Source organism: Callorhinus ursinus, unplaced genomic scaffold (assembly GCF_003265705.2).
Source record: "Callorhinus ursinus isolate GAN/ISIS: 27379988/994484 unplaced genomic scaffold, GSC_fseal_2.0 scaffold42, whole genome shotgun sequence".
Taxonomy (NCBI): domain Eukaryota; kingdom Metazoa; phylum Chordata; class Mammalia; order Carnivora; family Otariidae; genus Callorhinus; species Callorhinus ursinus.
This window is the reverse complement of record NW_027397104.1, coordinates 11,815,373-11,839,995: the sequence shown is the minus strand read 5'-3', so window position 1 is coordinate 11,839,995 and position 24,623 is coordinate 11,815,373. Positions and strand designations below refer to the sequence as shown.

At 39.6% G+C, this 24,623-nt stretch overlaps 1 pseudogene; it reads right to left on the bottom strand.

Annotated features, from left to right (window-relative positions):
* Nucleotides 1-23,706: 23,706 nt before the first annotated feature.
* On the bottom strand, nucleotides 23,707-24,240 carry LOC141370674 (large ribosomal subunit protein eL28 pseudogene; annotated as a pseudogene).
* Between the last annotated feature and the right edge of the window lie 383 nt (nucleotides 24,241-24,623).

Genomic DNA, 24,623 nt, shown 5'->3' with positions numbered 1-24,623 from the left:
TTGTTGGCTGGCTGGTTGGTTAGTGAGGGTGGCTGCATGGAAGTTTAAGAGTTTGATTTAAAAGTTAACTTTAGTAAAGCTGTGAGGTATTCAAATGCAGATCAAGGAGGAAGTGCATACATAGTCAAGTCTGGAATCCACAGGTGGCCTGGCTGGTTGGATATAGTTGGAGGTTGTCGGCATATATGGGGCAATCGAAGCCAAGGAAATAGATAATATCTCACTGAAAGAGTGAAATTTAAGAAAGAGAAGAGGGCTCAGGATGGAGTCCTGGAGAGCTCTGACATTACAGGTCAATAGGACAAGGGCTGGTACAAAGTGCAAGGAGTAGCCAGGGACAAGACAATCTTCCAGCTTTGTTCCATTCCTTCAACGGACCAATATTTATTCTTTGCCTACTGTGGACCACAACTATTGTAGGTGCTCAGAATATGGTGGCACATAAGCCAGCCAAGGTTTCTGACCCCATGAAGCTTACATTCTGTCGGAGCATACACACAACAAATAAGTAGGCAAATAAATAAGATAACTTCTGCGGTGCAGGTGCTGTGAAGAAAGAAAGACAAATGTTAGAGTATTATTAGGCCAACTGAATTAGGTTTACAAAGAGACAAGGGACATCAACATGCCTCATAACATGTAATTATAAACAAAATCTGTTTCTCCTTGAGTTGAATAATAGCAAATATGATTTGGTTTATAACACCAAAAACAGTGTGAGCAGAGACAAGAGTGGGCGATACCTTCACTAACTGGAGGTAAAGGCAACATTTATGATGCTAGACTGGTGCTAATTCCATGAGGAAAAGAAAGTAAGCTGTCGAGGGCAGTTCAAAGCATTTATCAGGGCTCTCTGGATACTACTAACTCCACAGGATATTTCTACCATATCACAAGAACTGCGGGCTTTTTCAGATTGATGTTAACATGTTTTCTATCAAATATTTTCTAAGAGAAGCAAATATATTCTCTGTGTCATCTACAGTTGTGCTCCATATAATTAAGATGTGTGACAACTGTCTATATGTATGTGTTCCAAGAAGGCAGTCTGCCAGGCAATGCAAGAAAGAAAATGTCATTTATTCTATACTCTGACCATACCCCTCCTCCCCAATTGACTGTTTCTGTCCCTACTCCAGAGAAGGCCATTCAGTTCACAGAAGAACCTGCAGTTCCAGGGAGAGGAAGATGTGGCTTTATTTAACTAATTAGCCTGCAAGATCTCCTTTAGTGGAGCAAGTTCGCAGAACTTTTCCAATGACCACGAAGCATTTCCAAATACCTCAAGCTAGGCAAGTACTTTTTTTTTTTTTGCAGGACAAAGTTTGTCTTCCTGGAGCCATCTTGCATGAGAGCTGAGTGTAGAGCAATAGAGTTCTTTTAGGAAGCCTATCCTAGACCACTACCTGAAAGTAGCTGGGGTTTGAATTCAAATCTGCACCTATTAAAATTATTTCACCTGTTTTCTTTAGAATTGGACCATTATAAACTTATCTGCCATTTAGACCCAAGCAATTTCAAATCTTTAATTTTCTTTACCTATTAAAAAGAGCTAACTAGTCATAACCTACACTTATTGTCTCAGAGGATTTTCACCTTCCTAGAGTAGATAACTGAGGTATAAGCAATTTTAGTGTTGGTCTGATCCAATATTGTTGCCTGTGCGGTAGAATATAAAATTCTATAAAATTGCTGCCAAGATATTAAGAAATACCTAGTCTTTATCAGAAATAACTAAACATTGAAAGGTACCTGGAGCTCACAAGGAAAACATGGATGGGGACATGCTAGGGTAAAAAATATTCCAACGATAGTCAAAGTCACTGACTCCTCTTGTCTCTTGTACAAATATCTTCCTCCACGTCAACACCCTCTCAGGTAGCAATGTTGGCTGGAGACTGAAACACTTAAGTAACACTAATTTAAGAAGTAATTTCTGTGACCTATATATGTCTTCTATTCAACATACATAGCTTTGAAATAATCTTAAATTATCTAATTGCCTGCCTCCCAGGAGGCTTGTTGGCTTCACAAACAGTATAAATTTTCTCACGTTCCTGAAATCCAAATTGGTCTTTTTCTTTACTATCTCAGAAACTCAAAGGAATGTGAACAATGAACTGAAATCCTAAGTACCAGACGCTGAAAGTTTTCCATTTCACCTAAGACCAAATCTGCATGTCCCCGGGGGGTGGGGGTGGGTGTGGGGGGGAGAGCAATAGGAAAAGAATGAAGTTCGCCATCAGCCTTCCTTTTTCCATCTCCCCACGATTGACAGCTCCCAACCAGCTCCTGTGAATATACACTGTCATCCTACCCCAACTAAGAGAAACCCATGGCCTAGAACTGTTTTATATCTCATTCCTATGGACCCTAAGTCACCAAGTGGTGAATGTCGTCAACTCAACCTCGTCCCAGTAGAAGAGAGAGAGAAACCCACTATGAAACACAGAGGTTATTTCTATTTGTTTTATGACCCACTAATTAATTTCAAGCAAGGTTAGAAGGGGACCATATCAAGCAAAGCAGAACACTTAGGAGCAGCTAGGAGTCCAAACAAGGAGTTTACCTTGTGTGTGACTGGCTGAGTTGGGAACGAGACCAACAAGCCAGATGCCTCTTATTACATCATCTAGATCACCTCAAAATTACCTATTTAAATAGATCGATATTCTACAGGGCAGCGATGATAAAATTATAAACAACTGGGTCACTATATGCAGTTCTCTCACTTCAGAGATCAGTCCACAGGATAAACAACAAGGAGCGAGGGGATCCCACTGCCCTACACTCTCTCCCCCACACTGCCTGAATAGGGCTCTTTCCCTCTCCTCAGGTGTGAAATTCTACCAAATCAAGATTCATTTGGGTTAACAAGCCCATTATGAAAGGTAAATAACTCTAAGAGAATTAGTTTAACAATTAAGTCCTTTATGGAGAATGCACGGGCTGCTTTAAATTACTTCCCTCCTAAACTCCAGTTGAGATATCCCCAGAGTAATGAGCACTTTAATAGCAGAGACTTAGAAAACAGAAGAGCAATTTTGGAATATGAGGAGAAGGGCTTTAGGTAAAGACATGCTTAGGTAGACTGAAACGTGGACCATCAGAGCAGACAGACAGACAGACCCGCGATGCAGTCAAGAGAGAGCAGGGGTGAAGAAAGAGAAGTCTGAAGGCCTTGAACACAGCAGAGAAATACTTCAAAAATGTGTCCTGGATGAGGCATGCTCCCAGTTTTCCATGTAATGTTGCCTCTTGACTACTCAGATAGGAGAGGATAAGGGTATAACAGTCTGTCCCAAAAGAGAAAAGTCAAAAGCAGCCTTAACCGCTTCACATTTCATAGAAACAGATCATCTCAAAATTCAATTATGTGATGAAAAAAAACTCCATATAGCCTTACAATCCAAAATTTGATAACAGCTAAAAGAAATGAAGTCTTTTTCTGATATTTTTCAAAAGCCTTATTGACTTAAAAGAAAAATGTATGTCAAATGCACTATCAGTTCGTGGAGGTGGGTTGTCAACTGTGGGAGTCAAATGTGGGGCACTGTTATAATTCCCTCATGCTTCCGTTTCTCAGACCATTATTCTAGTCAGCCAACGCCAGGGACGAACATATTTTCACTCAGATACAAACCATCTTTCCTTGAATATTCTAGGGGTTTCAGAGGCCTCCGGAGAAGTCGGATACCGAGTATAGAGGCGCCTTAAGAAAACCAGTTTCTACCAGACTCAAGAGTCTGATGAAAGCATCTTAACTCTATTACTTATTGTGCAGGACACCAAATAGATGATTTGTAAAACGCTTGTGGCCACAGCTGCTCGAAGAATCCCAAACCTGGCTGGAGGGAACAGCCCAGTGACACCCTGCAGCGTGTGACTCGGTGGGCCACAGAGGACTCCAGGGATCTCTGTTTTCACACCAGCTCTGCCCTCCCAGCCTTGCCATGTAACCCCGGGCAGGCTTTTAACTTGTTCCAGCTGTACTTCTTTCCACAGTCTGTGGGTTAATCAGCAGCCCTTGGGAGGAAAACCTAATTTAAATGATTTGTAAACAAGAGTTTTATGGAGTACAATTAATAATAAATAGCAAGGCGTTAAGCCCTCCATAGCGCAAGTGAATCAGTTCCCGAGCACTCTGCGTCCTCCATCGGCTGCAATCATCTGGCAGTTTTTATAGAATGCTCACATCTGCTGTCAGACCAAACCTTCCCAGCCCTGCTCAGTTGGAAAATCTGAGGACTTTAAAATTAGCACCTGAACCCATACCCTGAGCCCACCTAACAGGTAAGGCCTGGAACTAACTTTCTTTTAGGGCCTGTGGACAGTGGCCATGTCCTGCTTCTGGGAACGTTAGCCCCAGAGCCAAGGAGAGCCAGACCCAGCAAGCCGACTGGAATCCCCTACTCATACCAAGGGAGATCTGAAAACAGTTCCAAAGCTGATGTTTTAGGGCTTGAGGCAGGAATTTATTCTGTAGTGTCCTGGGAAAGCCTTGGAAACATATTCGAAAGCCAATATCGCCTTCAGCATAGTGTGCCCAATATAGCAGACTCAGCCCTCAACCCACGACCTTGACCTAAACCTTAATCTATGCCAGTCTTTCATCTACCTTCACCAGTCTCCAGCTTTGGTGCTGGGCCCTTGCTCCTTCTAATATCCCTATCTTTTCAGCATGTAGCACCTGAAGAAAGAAACGAACAGTAAAAGCAACAGTCCGTAGCTGTTATGGCCTACCCAGATTATCCCACTGAGATCCAGGAGCCTTGATTTCGATCAGTCAAGTCTGCTCAATCTGAATGCTCATCCATATCAATAGCAGAGCTTGTGGTTATTATTATTTATGCTGTTGCTGCTTGTAACCAAGACTTTATGGAAGGATGAAGATATTTGTTTAAAGATGCTTTACTCATACCATGAAATGAAAACTCTATGCAATTTATTGGAGAGCTAACTTGAGTATACTCACATGCGACTACTATAGCGGGACGACTAGAGTACACATGCAGCTCTTCTCACTAAAAGGTTAATGAAAATCCTTTACCAGGTGTGAAAAAGTCACCTCTGTTCTAATCCAGCCTAGTTTCCTCTCTTTGTTCCTCTTTGCAACATGCAGGCCCTGCTAAACCCCTTTTAAGGGCCCCATGCTGTGCATATTGGTTCCAGCGTAGGCTGAAACAATGTTTACTTTTATCACATACTCATTCACAGTCTCTTCATAAAAATTGCTCTGAGTTAAATACTGGCTTTAATAATTGTATTTCTAGAAAGCCCTTACTTCCCTCAACACCCTCTGAAGAGTATCTGCCAGTAATTGGTCCTCATGTTGTTTCTGTGATGCTCACTTTAGTAGAGAAAACAGCTTCTGGAATGGGGTTACAAACCAAAAATGTACTTGCTCACTTTGTGGAAATATGGGCACGATTTCATCTCTACAGCACCATTAATATCCATTCCAATTCTCCCTCGGGCTCACTTCAACAATAAAACCAATTTTCCAGCTTCTCCCTGGAAGGAGCTTGTCCACACATCCAAGCACCCCAACTTTTGTGGCTGCCATCCAACAGAAACATAGTAAATAAAAAAGCAATTTTCACATGGGCACGCGTGCACCCTATGCAGCTATTTCCCCTGGGCTCAGTACAGAGGGGTAGCCACACTGCATCACATCACCTGTGAATTTTCTGTGAACTTTGGACTTGGGTGTGATAGACTACTTACTGGTCTCTCCTAGAAGGTTCAGTTTTTGACGTTGTAGTTCCTGCCCAAGTTCATTCCTTCCTTGAGGAAGTTCAACGCATGGATTATTAGCAATTAAGGACTTTTAGAAATAGCCCTGATTGCGCCTGGGTGGCTCAGTCATTAAGTGTCTGCCTTCGGCTCAGGTCATGATCCCGGGGTCCTGGGTCGAGCCCCGCATCGGGCTCCTTGCTCAGCGGGAAGCTCCCTTCTCCCTCCCCCACGCCCCCTGCTTGTGCTCCCTCTCTCGCTGTGTCTCTCTCTGTCAAATAAATAAATAACATCTTAAAAAAGAAAAAAAAAGAAAAAAGAGAAATAGCCCAGATTGTTCAGAATTAAAAGCAGCTGTAGGGGTGCCTGGGTGGCTCAGTCAGTTGAGCGTCTGACTCTTGATCTCAGCTCAGGTCTTGATATCAGCATCATGAGTTCAAGCTCTGCATTGGGGTCCACGCTGGGCATGGAGCCTACTTTAAAAAAATAAAAAATAAAATAATAAAATAAAAGCAGCTGTAATCGAAACCTCACAGATACTTACCTCACTCAAGGTTTCTTTCCTTCTTTCTTTCTGCCCCAGGCTGTTATACCATTTTCTCATCTTCCTTTAACCCCTAAGCTTCTTATTTGCTCTCCAGCAGAAAAATACTTTTTCCCGTGTCTACCTCGCTGGCTTTAGGTGAAACACACTGATATCATAGCTGCCTACCATCAACGAGCGCAAGTCGCCCTCAGCTCTTAGCAATTCTAGCCTCCCTGATGCCTGTCCCTGGAGACTTGATTCATCATTCTTGCTTCAGGTCAAAACTGCTCAAGTTATAACTTCCTTCCGTTCCTCAAGCCTCCCTTAACTCTAGCCCTTGGAAACTCTCACTCCCTCCCTGGCTAGTTTGTACTAAATTCATGAAAAGTATTTTAGATTTCCTGCCCTTCTATCCTAATATTTGCCTGAACTAGAAAGAAAAATAGTCTGTACAGTGCCTAGAAAGAGTACACGGAGCGGGGGGTATTTATAAACAGGTTGTTAGCCTCGTTCAGGAAAGAGCCGGTGAGCCTGGTTTGGTATTTTCCATTCATTTGTATTACTTGAGAACTCCAAGCTATCATGCCCTTAAGACTCCAGGCATTTGAATTATGCTCTTTGTGGTTGTTTTCTGGTTGTTCTTATTCCCATTTACCAAGAAGTTTCTGAATGTGACTTGCTTACATAGCTCTTCCCACACTGAGTAGATCAGCTGACACAAGGATACCGATTTGCTTGGAAGCTAAATTTCTCATTATAAATTTATGCCTGACTCTGGTTTGTTCATCACTCTCATACGAGTCTGGTTAATGTAGCTCATCCCCTAGAACATCACTTTTAAAAAGTACAAACATTCAAGTTTTTGAACATGAAATATTTTGGCTCCAACCTCACTTTTTGAGACAGAATAGAAACCAAGGTTAAATGCTCAATTTCACTATATTCCTGGGAGTTCCTTCACTCACAGCTGGGCCCCGGTGTTCTTTATGTCTCATTTTTAACTCCAATTCCACAAAATTATACACATGCACACACAAACGAGTTTTCTATTACTTTCCTTGGAACTTGTGACTGAAATCATCTTTGAATTAATCCATTTAGAATTCTTCATTTATAGCTAGTATTCACATTTTTTAAGTCCTGGGTTATTTTACCTTGCCAGGAGTTTGATAAAATTGCAAAAGTCTCGGTTTCTTCACAAAGTCTAACAAGTCCCCCCAGTTTTAAGCCAAAACCTCTTCTGAGGAGCCCATTAACATATTTAGGAGAAATCAATGCAATGTTTCCTGCTAACAAGCATAATATATTTCTAATTACTTCTTTTTCCTTAAATCTCCTGTCTTTCCAGATTATTGCTTAAAAACCCTCTTTAAGACATCACAAATTAAGAGCTTGACCTACCTTGGCAGGCATCATTATATTTGGCTTTTCTTTCCTAGCTGTGGATTTTTTTCTGATCCTACTACATTTATTGATTTCTTTCCACAAAGAGTCTTCTGGTGATCTTTAGTTCATAAACATTTGAGCCCTTTGTGGACTTTTAGGAATTGCCAAAACTGGAGATTGTTATGCTTGTATAATTCGTGTTTGACTATTCCAACCTTGACTTTATTTTTAAATACTTCATTTTTCTCCCTCCTCTCTGTTCTTGTCGTTCTAGTCTGCTCTGTGCAGTAAGAGGCAGGCTTAGGGGTCTGAGTCGTAAACTTGCCTTTAGAGAGAAATAACTACAGATACGGTACCATGCCTGAACCATTTTCCCTATGGATACACATACACCCCCGCACACAATGGAAGGGGAAGGGTGGTAGAGAAGTCCCTGAAGGTAGCGCCACTGGCATCCAGCTTTTAAGAAGGCTGTTTTTACCATATTCGTGTAGAGCACATCAAGTTCTCACAAATTGTCTCTGATGTTTTCTCCGTAATGCAGCCAGAGTGATCTTTTCCAAAGCACAGCTCTGGCCTTGCAATACAATGATGATTCAAATCCTGACTCCCCTTTCTACATAAAGTGAAACTCTGAGAGAGGCACAAGCTCTTCCATATCTGGCCTCTCCCTTTCTCAAGGCCCCTTCCTTTCTCAGGAGCCCCTTCTCCCAGAGTCTGCTTATTCCATAAATTCAAACTCCAACAAGTTACTCAAGTTCCCAAATGGGCCTATGCCTTTGCACTTACTGGTCCCTGTGAATACAATTCCCCTTCCTTCATTTCACCCTGAAAATGTATTCATTTGTAAATATCAGATATTCATTTTAAAGCACATTTTTCCCAACCTCTAACAGTCTCTGTTCAATTCCCTCAGTGATCAAAAGCATTCACTACGAAGGTCACTGGCAAAGATTATGAATGTGGTCAAGCAGCAAAGTGTGTCCAAGGAGTCTAGGTGACACACGATCCAATACTAACCCCGTGTTGTCATAAGTGGAGGAGTGCAATGCACTATGGTCGACACACTAACACGTCTCTCACGTGCACACCCATGTACTTTCCAGGCAAGGGGTTCAGAGTTGTCTGTAAGCTGACATCAACGTGCAAAGTGTTCAAGGCATAGTATTCGTCCAAGGAGGGTTCCCAACTTAGCCGAACCTCTCAACTTGCAAAGGGATATTTGCCTGGCAAACTCCAAGTTAAAAGGTTTTCAACGGTCTGATTCTCCGGGGGTCTAGATATAAAGAGGATCAAGAATAAAGGGGGACTTCTTGGAATTCCTTTCAAGCAGTCAAAAATCAAGTGGTCAGAAATTTTGCTCAAAATCTTTTGCCTTGCCCCACTCTCGGATTCAAGCTTGACTATAAGCTTTTTTTTAAAACCTGTTTATTACGGAACAATAATACGATCTTCAGAAGCAACAGTGTTGGTTCTATCTTTGACTTTGACAGAACTAATAGTATGCTTGTGTATTATATTCCATGTATATTTATTGACAAAATACATGAAATACCTCATTACCACTTTCTGGTCTATAAATATAGTTGAACAGTGCCACAGATACTTATGCTTCTAAGCATAATGCAGACATTCTGATAAATACTATTAACTGGAAAAGAACACCAACAAAGGCAAAATAAGCTAAACTCAAATTTTTCTTTACTATTTCAAATGTATTTTTGTCCATGGGCATTTAGCATAACTTATTCAGTATGTATTGTATCACTTAAGAGTTTATTAAATTAGTTAGGCTTTCCTTAAGTATTCATGGCATTTTACCCCAGAATGGGGTATTATCAAAACATTCTTCCTTTTCTTTCTTATTAAAAATTATCATGCTTAAATAACTTGATTGCAAAAATTACTTGCCTGTTTTAAATAATTATTTGGAGACCTTTAATATAAATTAGTTAAGTAAATACAATTAGCTATTAGAACATTATAAAGGTAGGTTTTGCAAATCTCCAGGGGGAATATGTCTGACTTTTAGAAAGTGATATTTGCAAAATAACTCCCTGATCCACTGAAATATAATAAGTACATAATTGAATTAGATAGATTAAAGGGTCAGTTGTGAAAACAGAGGAATTTCTCTAGGCATTTCAACGAAGAAGGAATTTAATACAGGGAAATAGTGCTTACAGAACTGATGGAAGGGCTGAGGGGAAAAGACTGCTGGGTTTTAGGAAATTAGGAAGCTGTGGACAATTGAGGACATTGCCGTGAATGAACTCAGCTGACATGAGCACTGAAGCTGAGATCTGCCACCTGCCCACCATTGTCAGGTACTAAAAATGGCCTCTCTTCCACTTCCCAAATATCATGCCAGTGCTTCACTGTCAGAATCCAATCTAGAACGCTATTACACAGGGCTTATTACTGTTGATAGCAAAAGGCTCAGAAACAAATACATAACTTGTCCTTTGAGCAAGTCTGAGAAAGTGTTGACTAATAAAATACCATTTTTTTGTTTGTGTTTGCTTTTTAATGTACAGATGTGGTGGTTATTATTATTTTTTTTATGGCTACAAATCCTTTGACACTTCTCCCATCAAGAGATGTGGTCTCTGTCCTCTGCCTCCCCTAGATTCTTAGGGCACTTGCAGCTGCTCTGAGGATAGAATTTAAAAGAAGTAAAGACATGTGACTTGTGCCATTGGGCGGTAAAGACCAAGGACCTTCTGCCTGGCTCTCCTGGAACGCTGTCTCAAGGCTCTCCCTCTAAGAACCCAGCCAGAGCGCTGAGAGAAGCTGTAGAGATGGTCCCAGCCAAGTCCAGCTTTGAGTCACCCCGGCCTAGCCATCAGACAAGCAAGTAACAAAGCCTCTAGATACTTGTCCCCATGGTTCCACTCACCCTGGGCGACACGAAGACTGACATATTGTAGCGCAGAGACAGGCCATCCCTGTGGTGTCTTGTCTGAATTTCTGACCCACAGAATCTGTAAGCTTTATAAAATAGCTGCTTTACACTACCAAGTTTGAGGTAATTTATTGCTCAGCAGTAGTTACTTGAACAACTTGTGAAGACATGAGAAGTAAGAAACGATAATGAAGTGGATGGAGACTTAAGAGACAGTGGTATTCAACTTGAGTATGCAAATCTGCAAGTTGCCCCAGCAGACCACCAGGTGAGATTTATCCACAAAGCTATGCAATTCGGCTTATAATCATCTGCTATAAATCTGTAGGATTTGTCTTTCTCCATTTTATTCCCTCTCAGTTATGTGATCTTAAGTCTGGAGTCTGAAACTTCAGAGGGAAAACATCTGGTAGGTCTGGGTCCTCCTTACCATTCCCCTATCGTCATGCAAATTACACAGATGTAGTGCAATGGGTCTTTCAGAAGTTGCAATTTTCAAAGACACTGTGCAATTTTACCACATTAATTAACTTTCATCCACACACTCCCAGAGGAAAAGAAGGAACAAAAATTCCAATTACCAAATCCATTTGCTAAGGAGACTGAGTTCCCTGTAAGTGGAGCCTATCATGATTTTCTAAACCTTTCCCTTGAGTTTGGCAATCCACAGTTACAGAACATTCTTATGGCTAAGTTTCTCTTCTGTTGCTCCCTCTCACTTTTTATCCAGATGTTCTCTTTGATTTTTAGCTTTTTGTTCATTTTGCTCTGCTATCAAGAGTGATAGTTATTATAAGCTCTTCTGTGGGGTTGTATGTTATCAAGCACCTTGGGGATTAGATCTACTCATTATTCTGTTCTGAACTCATTATCATCACTTTCTCTACATTTTTGAGTGTCCAGTGTGTATAAAACCATAGCTCAGTCCTAGGGCAAGCGAAAAAAGTACTGGAAGATATGGTTCCTTGTTACAAAGCACTTATTTTCTGATGGAGATAGGAATAAAACAGAATGGATTTTTAAATGAAAAATAAGAAAGGAAATCAAATTTGCTGTAATTTGGAAACAGTAAGAATAGTTTTATAACTTGGCCAGGCTCAGCTGCACAGTTAGAACTGTGGTGTCAATGACTGGCCCAAGAGGGATTGGGCTTGGGTTCCCCATGTCTTTCTTCCCACTTTACTGAGTAATTAATGCATGCCAAGTAGTATGCTAATCAGTTTACAGTTTTATTTAGCTGACTCAGAGATTAGATTGCCACTTACAATGTTGGACAATGATCCAATAGATCAAATTAAGACAAATTTGAGGGTTTGTTCAAGACAAGGGAGGTTCAAAGGTGACCAAGTGTGGAGTGGCAGTGCCAGAGTTATAGGCAATCAATCCACGAAAAGCAGAATCCTAGTCAAGTCTTTCATATACTGGCCACTTCCCATGTAATAGAAACTGTGCTAAACCTGGAGATAAAGAATGGTTAAGCCCTCGTCTGTCTACAACCAGTATATATATCACAGGAGAAGAATACATAAGGCCAAGTGGAGGCACAGAGAAAAGTCTGACCCCAGAGGGGAAGTAAGTAAGGCAGGTATATAAGATATCCAAGGACCCAAGCAACTGGGTTCCAGTTTGGGATGGCGCTTTATTCCCCAAAAGTAAACAAGCCAATCGAAAAACAAAAGACATACTGATACAAACACAGATGAATATCAAAACAGTATGTTTGACAAAATAAGAAAGACCTAAATGAGTACATGCTCTATGATTCCATTATAAGAAGTTTGAGAATAGGCAAATCTAATCTATAGTGAAGGAAATCATAACAGTAGTAGCTTCTGCAGGGTATTGACTGGAACGAAGCACAAAGGAATTTCCTAGGGTGATGGGACATTCTATATCCTGTTTGAGTGTTGGTTACAAGATAGTATGCATTTGTCAAAACTTATTAAATTGTGAACTCAAGATCTTCTCAGTATTTTAGTCTGCTTTATGCTTGCCTTCTCAGCTTCTCAGCTTCCCAGTCCCGGGCACTCTACCTCAGCAGATTCCTCAAAGGCGAGAACAGTAGAGAATAGTTGGTTCATCTTAGTACACTTCCCTGCTCTCCAGTAACTGGGACCTTTAAGTCCCAAGGACAAGACAGCTCAGCAGTACCAGCAAACAATTCACTTTGTATGATTATCATTTTTATTTTACTGCTTCTCTTTTGCCTTATCAATATATAAGCTAGTCCATTCCATCCAGAAGTCGAGGTCTAAAGTAATTTTTTTAATAAAGTGTTTTGCCGACTGAGAAGCCATATGGAGTAAGATAAAACTGAATCTCTTCCTCTTCACAATGCACACCTGTGTGAATATCAAGTGGATCAGAATAAGAAACCACAAACATAGAGGAAAAAACATGCAAGCATTTTTATAAGCCATGGGTGGATAAAAATTCCTCCAATTCAAAATCTCAAAGCCGATCAGAAACAACTTGATATGTGGGATTACATAAAAATTAAAAACAAAAATGTAGGCATCATAAAATACTATACACAAAGTAAAAATATCAATGAGCTTTCTCTCCATGCTGCTAACACTTCCACAAACATGGTGGATCTTCTCAAAACTTGCTGGACTGTCTATAAAAAGGATAGCAAGCACCAACCTCACAAAGTGACACAGTGCATGAAAGGCAAAAATTCTCTCTATGCCCAAGAAAAATGTACAAGGACAGGGAACAAAGTGGTTATGGTGGACAGGCTAAGCCAATTTTCTGGGAAGACGCTAAAACTACAAAGAAGATGGTGCTGAGGCTTGAATGTGTTGAGTACAGACACAGATTGAAGAGAATGCTGGCTATTAAAAGATGCAAACATTTTAAACTGGAAGAAGGTAAGAGAAAGGGCCAGTGATCCAATTCTAAGCTTCATCTTCTGTTTTATTATTAAGACAATAAAAGCTTAAAGTTATGTTCACTTCAAAAATAAGTAAACAAATGACAAACTGAGAAAAATGTTTGCAACTTACAGCACAGGGTTTTGATATCCCTAATATTTAAAACACTCCTCATAATTGAGAAGAAAATGATCAAGTACCTAATACAAAAATTGGCAAAAGACAGGAAGAGAGAGCACCGAAAAAAAGAAGTTAAGATGCATGTGAGGGGGTTGTGTGTGTGTGTAATGCTCATTTCTCGTTCATAATTAGGGAAACAGAAATCTTAAACTATATTCTGTAGACTTAATTTTAGTACTAACATTAGTGTTTCTATTTTTAAACTATTACCGGTATATTGTAGGATAAAGTGAGCAAGTAATTGTGTTAATGTCAGTGGCAACAAGGATTGTCAGACTTCAGGTGAAAAAAGAGTTCAAGAAGTAAAAAATCCTACATTTTAAAACTGAATTAGAACTATTAATGTAAAGTTCTTTTCTCTCTCCTGTTTAAAAATACATATTGACAAGTTTTGCCTACCGTGTGCCAGGAAGCATTGGCAAGTCAGGAGCGATGAGCACCCCTAGAATCCAGAATACAATCTCTGATTCCCATTTCTTCCGAAAAGGAAGGGGAGTTCTTCGGGAAAATGTTTGAACTCAAGTCCACCATACATCATACCCTTTTTGACCTAGCCAATGAATGGCCATTTTTCCTGTCCAGAATAATTATAGCTCACAAAGCCATGAAGAATGGTAGAGTTAGAAATTCGTCATTTTGCAAGGTCTAATGAAAAAAATTTTCCAAGCTATTGTCATGAATGTACACTAACATGATTTGGAGAAGAGCGGAAGTGGTCAAGAATCATTCAGCATTACCAAACACAAGAAAACCAGACAGACATTCTATGCCTCCACGTGTGACTCAAATACGCATCTATGAAGTTTAGAAAAAAATGTACTGTGCTCTAATCAAGCCTTAGAGAAAGGCCATTCTTCAGTGTTGCAGAGCATGAGGGCACAAGTAAGATTATGCCACAAGAAGCAACTCCAGCATACAGGAGATTCTACCGGACAGTTGGGCCAATTTCTCCAAGTCAATAGCACGTGAGAAAGAAAAGGAAGGAAGGACTATTGTAGACTAAATATTTAAGAAGATGCTTAAGAGACAGAGCAACTATAGGCAGTGAGTGGACCTTATGTAGGAAAATCAACTCTAAATACATATTTTTTATACCATTAAAGAAATTTTAACAAAATCTTGAGGTTGGGTAGTTTATAGTTCTGAATAATTCATTTACAGGAGGCCGAAAACAGGTTTACAAGTAACTCTTGTTAGGGTGTGAAGCATGATCATCTTTTATATCATAGTCCCATTAAATAATTCATCTCTAGTAACTCTTTTATCCATAAATCACTGTATAAGAATGGGAAAACCTTTCTCCATCTAAAAAAAGGGGCTGTGAGGTATGCTCACCTTTCAACCAAAAACAAAACAAAACCTGGCAGTTCTCAATGGATGGCATCAGAACCCTGGGATTACATGGAATAGTCCCCAAGGATGGTCGGATGTGAGTCTCTGCAGATGGTTGCACAGGATGACACTTGATAAAACATCAGTTTTCTGCTAAGCTGCACGGCATCTCTGGTGCTTCAAACATATTGTTTATCTCTTCGAGAGGAGCAGGTTTGAAAGGTTAAGAACTGAACAAGGGTCATTGCTGAGCAAACAGAGCAGATGGCCCATCTATGATGGTCTCCCTTCGCTTCATGAGAGACTGCTCTAATCCCAAGCAGACCAGATGCCAATTAAAAGAGGTCTTGGCTGAGGGACCTGTCCTTCCCTGTGACACAGAATCAGTGTATCCTTTTTTCTCAGACTCTGCCCACTGCCCTGCTCCATCACTGACCTCTCCAGAAATGAAGAGGCCCCTCAAGGCCAGTTCTGTGGAATAACCCACAGATACCAACTAGTGAGTGTCTGGATTTCTCCCAAACTTTTCACCCAAGTTCCAGGCTACATTTTATTTTCAGACCCTTTCTTGCTTCATCACTAACAAAGAAATGTGTCCATGCTTTGTAAAGAACTTCAAAGACAAGAGTTAAACATAAGAGAATTGTTTGTGGACTTCCTCCTGCCACAGAAATGGGCTTTATTAACTACTCTTTCTAAACACATTTTAGGTGAATATAATCCATTTAAGTTTTCAAAAAACAGGTGTAAAAGATATGATTAGCAGGCGTGTTTTAACTTTCAAAGTTCAGGTTCCTGAGCCCCGGCGTTGTTTAAGAAAAGCAATAATAGGAGTCTGAAGACAACCATCAAGATCAAATGTCTAGAAATCTCGGGGGAATCAAAGTTTTCTCTTATAAAGGAACTTAAAATATTCTGATCCTCTGTATAAAAAGTTTTTTAACTTAGTATTAAGAATTAGGTCTTTAACTTCTTTTTCCTGTACTTCATAACAGCTTTCAACATGATCTCCCTTCCTCCAGACTTGCCTCCCTGCACTTCATCTTCCACACGCCTCCAGCATATCCTTGCTAAAACTCAGATTTGATCAGGTCACTGACTCTTCTGTTCCAGAATCCCTTCGTAGCTCAGGACTCATGCCTTCCGATGAAAGCAAACACATTCATCTCCTTTACCCCTAGATCCCATCCGTGTGCTATGCTCCTGCTGTTCTGCAGGGTTCCCTAGTCCTGAACCCTTGCATACCTCTGCTCTTGCTCTTTCTTCTGTTATATATGCTCCTTTCTTCCTTTTCATCCTGGCAGGATCCAACTCCTGTCAAAATCTAGTTTAAATGCCACCTTATCTGTGAAGCTTTTCTTGACTCATCCAGATAGAATTAAATCACACTTTCTGGGTTTTTATACCTTAATGTAGAGTGAACAGATGGAAGGGAAAGCTTTAGAGCCAGAAAGATCTTATTTCCATTCCTGATTCCTCTGCCCACTGTGACCTTGGGCAAAACACTGAAGATCGCTGAGCCTCATATTTCTCATCCATGAAGTGGGTATAATAATATTAACATATCAGGGTGAACTGTGATCATATATACAAAATGCTTTGCCATAGGTCTTGGCTACATAGTAAAAACTCGAAGGAAGGTATTTACCTTGCTTTTATCATCTCATTATTATTTGCTCATTTATCACAATCTGATTGATATTACAGATAATGGAATGCCTGCCTAACCCACTAGGTTTTCAGTCATTAAAGGCAGGTATGTGATATTCATATTGTCATCCATGGTGCCTAGCACAGAACCTGACTCATTGATGGTGCCAGTTTATTGCTTATTGAGTAAAAGTCCACCTGCATCTGATACAATGATTTCCTGAGCTTTGCTGAATGTTCCACTGTATCACAACTGTTGATTCATATGCACCAAAACATGTGTGTTACTTTAACAAGATAAATATATACAGTGCTATAAATTGTCCTTTTTAGAACTCTGCACATACTCATCCCTGAAAAAAAGTAGCAGGACAGGGACTATCTCTTTTTGCCTTCTTTTTATCCATAAGTGTAAAATTAACATGACGCTGTAAGGCTTACAGATATAATATATAAATTCACCTCTAACCTGTATTTCCACCAACATAGCTGCCGGAGATAGCTTGGGCTGAAATTGCACTAAAACTCCTGAATGATTCAGTTCACTCAGTTCAACTGCTATTTCAGTATGTGCTATGCCCAGTTCATTGGGAAAGCAGTGTGGAACAAGACAACATAAAAAGCTTTCTTTCTAGTTCAATTAAAATAAACAATGACATGTGCCCTACTGAAATAACAACTGAACAATAGCATTAAATCCACCCCAGATATCCAAATGGGAAAAGAACGCATGATGCAATTGTCTCAGTCTGACCAGATCACGTCTGTCCCCAGCCTTCAGTCCCCAGGAGAGGCACGCCTGTGCCGCCACCAGTGTGAGCCTTTGGCTGTGTCACTGCCCAGCTAAAATTCTTCCACGGTTGCCCACTTCTGGCCTGCAGCAGATAGTCCAAACCTTGAGGCTGGCACAAAAAGCTTTGGAGAAGTGAGACCACACCTATTTTCCCAGTCTTGCTTCCCTTCCCTTCTTCATACTTCCTATGCTCAGTGACATGAAAATTATCTCCTCGGACTTCCAATTTCAACTCCCAACAGATTGAAGAGCCTAGAAGGCATCATTCCTTTCCTTGTAACAAGTAAAACCTGAAAAAAAAACCCTGAAAATTACTTTTCTTGGAATCATCAGAGAACTGAGGTACTATTCAGGGCAAGCAGGAAGGTAGAGAAATAGATAAACACGGCCAAGACCTTATCTGGAGCAGAAGCCCACTGGAGCCATAAACTGGTGGGATCACTTACATGGCAATAATAGTTAAATGGTAATTTTGATGAGCTCCTGGAGGCTGAGGGTGGGCTAGCTGGAGAGTGAGAAATTCCTGAAGGCTGCAGTCTTGGGAGTTGGGGGACATACTTTCATGGGTTTTACCACCAAGAAACTCAGCAGGTTCTCATGGTGAAGATCTGAGAAAGATCCCCTCAAGGGCTCTGGCGGGGGGAGGGAAAGACTAATTATTGTGATATATGGGCAGAGATTTCTCCATAATAAAGGCCCGTACTCCAGGAGAAAAGAGTTTTCCGGAACCTTTTCCCTATAAGAAAGGGCATTCCTCCCACTACAGCCTCCTCTAGCCTTCCGGTCTCATCTAAGAAGATGAAAACATAGTGAACAGGGGTCTAGGTCTCAAGGAAATAGACTGAGAACACTGCAGCCAGGCAAAGAAGTAGAAGGTGGGGGCTTGGCGGGGGAAAGCTATACTACTGGAAAGACACAAAAGTTACAGCCCTAAGACACAGGCTGTATAAAACAGAGATTTAATCAAAGGATTATAGAGTGTTCCCCCTCCCCATAACATCACCAGACCAAGACTTCAGTATAGTAACAATGGACTTCAGGTGAAAGAGCAACAAGACACAAACTCTGTAAGGAAAAGTACTTAGGGAAGTCCAAGGTCAAACAGGGAGACAAAAACACAAACACTAGAGAGATTTGAAACCTCTAGCACCTATAGCTAAAGCAAATATTAAACCCAACCAAACTCCTAACCAGCTTACATAAATCCTCATACTAAATACCTATATACTTTAGTTCCTATTACACGATAAAACACATCTGGCTTTCAACAACAACAACAAATTAAGACATGCAAGAGAAAAAAAACAGTCTGAAGAGGTAAAAAAAAAAAAAAATCATCAGAACCAGAACTACGTATGGCATGAATTTGGGGATTATCAGAAAAGGAATTTAAAATAACTGTGATTCATATGTTAAGGACTTTAATGGAAAAGGTAGGCAACATGCAAGAACACATGGGTAATATAAGCAAAAGAAGGAAAATCCAAGAAAGAATCAAAAGGCGATGCTAGGAATCAAAAAAAGTATAACAGAAATAAAGAAATGCATTTGATAAGCTTATCCATAGATTTGACACAACTATGGAAAGAATCTGATTTTGTAGATAGGTCAAAAGAAATTACCAACTGAAATGCAAAGAGAAAGAAGAGTTTAAAAAACTGAATGAACCATGCAGGAACTGTGGGATAATTTCAAAAGGTGTAACATACACATAATTGGACTGAGAAGGGGAAAAAATGGAGAACCTTCCGAGTACTTTTCAAAACTGATGACAGACTCCAAACCATAGGTCCAGGAAGTTCAACAAACACAAAGCAAAATAATTGCAAACCATGTCCCCCCATATGCACACATGTGCGTGTGTGCGTGCACACCGTCCCCAGGCATATCATATGAAAACTGCAGAAAACCAAAGACACTGAGAAAATCTTGAAACACGACAGAGGAAAAAAAGTAATGACTTACCAATAGAGGAGCAAGTATAAGGACAGTGGACTTTTCATCAGAAATTATATGATGAAGAAGAGAGTGCAGTGAAATATTTAAAGTGTGGAAAGAAAAAAAATCACCAACTTAGAATTTTATAGCAAGTAAAATTATCCTTTACAAGGGAATGAGAAATAAAGAACTCCTCAGACAACCAAAAATTGAGGGAATTGAGCATTTGCAGATTTGCCCTGAAATCCAAAAAGGATTTTATGCAAAAAGAAAACGATACAGGTCAGAAACTTGGATCTACCAAAAGACAAGAAGAGAATGAAGAAGGAATACATAATTTTACTTTTCTTATTCTTAACTGATCTAAACAATAACTGTATAAAGTCATAATAGTAACAACATAGTGGAGGACTATAACGTGAAATAAATGACAACAATATCACAAAGGGAGAAATTGGGATGACTCTGTTATAAAGTACCCATGCTACATGTGAAACACTACAGTATTATTTGAACATGGAATTAGATTGTTAAAAATGTATATGTAAACTCTAGGGCAATAAACAACTTAAAAAGAAGTATAATTGTAATGTTGAGAGAAGAGAGAATGGAATCATTAAATTGCTCAGTTAAGATTAGAGAAAAGAGGGAAGAAAGGGAAAAAATGAAAAGGGTAATGAATAGAAGACAGATGTAAACACAGTAGATATTAATGCAACTATATCAATAATCACCTTAAATGTGAATGATCTAAATACACCAATTAAAAATCAAGATTGTCAAAGTGGACAAACAACACAAAACCCAACTTTATGTTGCCTACAAGAAACCCACATTAAATATAAAGACAGATATAAGTTAAAAGTAAAAAGACTGAGAAAGTCATACCATGCTAACACTAAGTGAAAAAAGTTGGAGTAGGTATACTAATTTCTGACAAATCTACATTCAGAAAAAAGATTATCAGGGATAAAGAAAAGCATTATGTAATGATAAAGCGATCAATTCTCTAAGACGACCTAACAATACTAACATGTATGCATCTAACAAGAAAGGATCAAAACATATGAGGCAAAAACAGAACTGCAAGGAGAAATAGATAAATCCACTATTAGAGTCAGAGACTTCAGATGGTTAAGTGTCTGCCTTCGGCTCAGGTCATGATCCCAGGGTCCTGGGATCGAGTCCTGCATTGGGCTCCCTGCTCCTTGGGAGCCTGCTTCTCCCTCTGCCTCCCTCTCTCTCTCTCTCTCTCTCTCTCTCTCTCTGTCTCTGTCTCTCATGAATGAATAAATTAAAAAAATCTTAAAAAAAAAAGAGACTTCAAATACTTTTGTCAGTAATAGACAGATCAAGCAGGCAGACTATCAGTAAGCATATAGTTGACCTTAACATCACTATCATTTGACTTGCTTTAATTGACATTCAGAGAATATTCCATCCAAGAACAACAGAATACACATTCTTCTCCAGCTCATATCTATAAGTGCAGACCCCATTCTGGGCCATAAAACACTCGACAAAAATGCATAGAAACCATACAAAATATAATCTCAGACGACAATGGAATTAAACTAGAAATTAACAACAGAAAGATAGCAGGAAAAGTCCCCAAATATTTGGAAATTAAACAACAGACTTCTAGATAATACATGGGTCAAAGAATTCTTGAGAGAAATTTTTAAATATTTGAACTAGATGAAAATAAAAATACATATTATCAAAATATGTGGGATGTAGCAAAAGCAGTGCTTAAAAAGAAATTTATAACATTGAATACACATATTAGAATAGAATAAAGGTACAAAATCAATAATATAATCTTCCTTTTTAGGAAACCAGAGTAATTTAAGCATAAAGCAAGCAGAAACAAAATAATAAAAATTAGAGCAGGGCACCTGGGCGGCTCAGTCATTAAGTGTATGCCTTCGGCTCAGGTCATGATCCCAGGGTCCTGGGATCGAGCCCCGAATTGGGCTCTCTGCTCAGCAGGAGGCCTGCTTCTCCCTCTCCCCCTGCTTGTGTTTCCTCTCTTGCTGTCTCTCTCTGTCAAATAAATAAAATCTTTAACAACAACAACAAAAACAAATTAGAGCAGAAATCAATGAAATTTAAAACAGGCAAACAGGATACCTGGGTGGCTCAGTTGGTTAAGTGGCTGCCTTCAGCTCAGGTCATGATCCTGGAGTCTCGGGATCCAGTCCCATGTTGGGCTCCCTGATCAGCGGGGGGTCTGCTTCTCCCTCTGTTCCTCTCTCATGCTCTCTCTCTCAAATAAATAAATCTTAAAAAAAATAAATAAATAAAGCAGGCAAACAATATAGAAAAGCTATTTTTTAAACGATGACAAACGAAAAAAGGACACAAATTAACAATATCAGAAAGAAAAGAGTTTTCATTACTCTTGATCTCAAGGACATAAAAGGATAATAAAAGGAATATTATGAACAACCTCGTGCCCACAAATTGGATAACTTAGGTGAAATGGACCAATCTCTTGAAAGATACAAACTACTAAAACTCATGTGTACAGAAATAAATAACTTGAAAAAGCCCTATCTAGTAAAGAAATTGTCTCAATAATTAATAAACTTCCCAAAAAGGAAAGTACCAAGCCCAGATGGTTTTACTGGTGAATTCTACAAAACATTTAAGGAAGAAATAATACTCATTCTTCATAATCTGGTTCAGAAAATAAAAGCAGAAGGAAGACTTCCTAACTCATTCTATAAGGACAACATTGCCCTATTAACAAAATCAGAGAAGAACATTACCAAAAAAACAAAAAACAAAAACTACAGAGAATAATTCACATAAACATAGACACAAAATCCTCAATTAAATACTACTGGATTCAATTTGCTAATGTTTAAAAAGAACTAAACACTACAGCCAATGAAATTCATTCCAAGTATGCAAGAAAGATTCAACATTCAAAAATCAGTTAATGTAATCTATCATATCAACAGGCTAAAGAAAAATGTGATATTATCAATCAACACCCAAAAAGCACTTGACAAAATCTAACACTTATTTATGATTAAAAAAAAACAAACAAAACTGTCAGAAAACCAGGAATAGAAGAGAACTTTCTCAACTTGACAATGAACACCTAACAAAAACCTACATTCTGCATCATTTTTAATGGAGGAGAAGCTGAATGCTTCCTCCCTAAGATCAGGAAGAAGTCAAGGATGTCTTCTCATCATTCCCAATCAATACCTAATGGAAGCCCTAGCTAGTACAATATAACAAGAAAAGTATATAAAAGCTATATATGTTGGAAAGGAAGGAGTGAAACTATTATTTGACATAATTACTATGCCTAATATCCCAAAGAATCCACAAGAGAAGAAGTCTAGAATGATTCATGGTATAATGACACCGAAGTTGGGCACGTGAGTATGAACTCATGTTTAGCGCAGTACTGATATAGTTACATATATATATTTTAAATATGCATCTATGCTGTTTAGTTTATACATACATATTTCCTTTCTCCATCAAGCCTGCAAGCAATGACACTGCAGCAGAAACAAGTACAAGCCTCCAGATCTTGATTTCTAATACCATTCTCCAATACAAGGAACCAGGAATCTTTCGAGAAATGGCAAATTCTAGGAGAGAATAAAAAAGACAAAATATACAGGATGAACCTGAAGCCTTCAGTGTGCCAGAAAGTAAGGGGTGGGGGGGAAATAATAATGAAAGGAATAAGTCAAAGGGACAGAGGAATCAACTGAAGCAGCTCTCAATGACCAAGGCTGGAATAATTTAGGAGTATTGGATCATAATATGAAGTATAAAATAAATATCCATGGGTCCGTACTGGTATCTATAAATGATTGAATAAATAAACAAATGGCAACAATAAACGAATTGATCATGCAGAAGAATTGCCAATTATTTATGTAGCTACTTTACACTCAAGGAGGTGGAACATAACTCCCCCACCCTTTGACTAGGGCCATGCAGGGCCACTCTCTTCCAAAAACATCCAAAACAGGATGAAAAAAGGGGGAAAAAGAGTAGCAGTAGAGAAATCTGACAAACATTGTCTAAGCCAAGTGATAAAGGGTAGCATCAAAAGTGATAGACATATCATCAAAACATCTATTGAAGAAAACAGACCAATGCTACACAAGGGACATTCTACTAATTACCTGACAAGGATGCCTCAAAACTTTTAAGGTCATCAAAAACAACGAAAAACACTGTCACAGCCAGAAGCAACCTAAGGAGGCATTATGACTAAATGCAATGTAGTATCCTGGATTGGTTCCCAGACCAGAAAAGACATAGGTAAAAATTATAGAAACTGGACTCAAGTATTGACTTTAGTTAATAAGGTGTCAATACTGCTTCATTAATTGTGACAATTTTATCATACTAATAATAGGGGAATTTGGGAATGGGGTATATGTGGAATCTCTCTGCACTTTTTTTTTAGGTGGTTGACATCTTTATTGCTTTGGAGGTGGGGGGGTGGGGGGGAGGCAGGTGCTCTGGAGCTCTTGGTGGGGCGGGCTTCCCTCCTCTTCACCATCACAGGCTTCTGGCCGCACAGGATTGGCACTGGCTTTGCAAACTGCAACCACGCACAGATCTGGGCTGTAACTGTTCTTGTGGATCATGTACTGATGCTGCTGAGGGTGGCAGGAGCATTCTTGTTAATGGTGGTCTGCATGTAGGAGGTGGCAGGCTTTTCCTGGAGGGATCTGCACTTCACAATCACCACTCCTCCTCCGCCTTCTGTCCCCCGGGGGCTCTACACCCACAGTCTTGCAGTGAACCAGCCCCTTATCGCAGAAGGAGTTGTGACCTTCAGGTTGCTGGGCTCAGTGATGTACGTCTGCCTCCTCCTCTAGATCCAGAAGCTGGAGCAGGTCTCCATGACCATCCACTGGTGGGCAGACATGGAGGCAGCTCCTCTCACGGCAACCTGTGTGAGGCAGGCTCTCTCCATTATTTTCACAAGTTTTCTGCAAGTCTAAAATAAAAAGCCTATTTAAAAATATATTTAGGTTGAATCACTATGTGGTATACCTGAAACTAATGTAACACTGTCTGTTAACTCTACTTCCATTAAATATATTTTTTTCTTTCAGTGTCAGTTTTATGCTAACATTATGCTGCTCTTATCTCTCGTCATTATGATGGTTTCTTGGCCAGACATAAGCCTACTTCTCCATCTGTCAAAATGCTAAGACTTCCTCTATAAAGTCATCTTCAACCTCTCCAGTGTTCTGGTTTCTGCTCTCGATGCCAGGGCAATTACCACAATGTGATCATGTGCTCACC